This window comes from Penaeus monodon, chromosome 22 (genome assembly GCF_015228065.2).
Source record: "Penaeus monodon isolate SGIC_2016 chromosome 22, NSTDA_Pmon_1, whole genome shotgun sequence".
NCBI lineage: Eukaryota > Metazoa > Arthropoda > Malacostraca > Decapoda > Penaeidae > Penaeus > Penaeus monodon.
In genome coordinates this window covers 15,616,058-15,616,267 of record NC_051407.1, presented here as the reverse complement: position 1 = coordinate 15,616,267, position 210 = coordinate 15,616,058, and positions in this window count along the sequence as shown.

The window sequence follows — 210 nt, the reverse complement described above, 5'->3', positions numbered from 1 at the left end:
AGGGATAGGTGAGAGGCATGCGAATTTTATTTATCTATTTATTTTTCTGCACAGGATGTGCTTTCCAAAAACCTTTAAAGTTCACCGTATTTGAGGTCACTTCCTGCGTCTTTCCATCTCTCGGTCGAGTGCTGGCGGCGATTTCATTTCCTGGTGTGTTCTCTCTTTCCCTTGCACTGTTTCGCATGTTTAGCATTAATTTATTCTCAT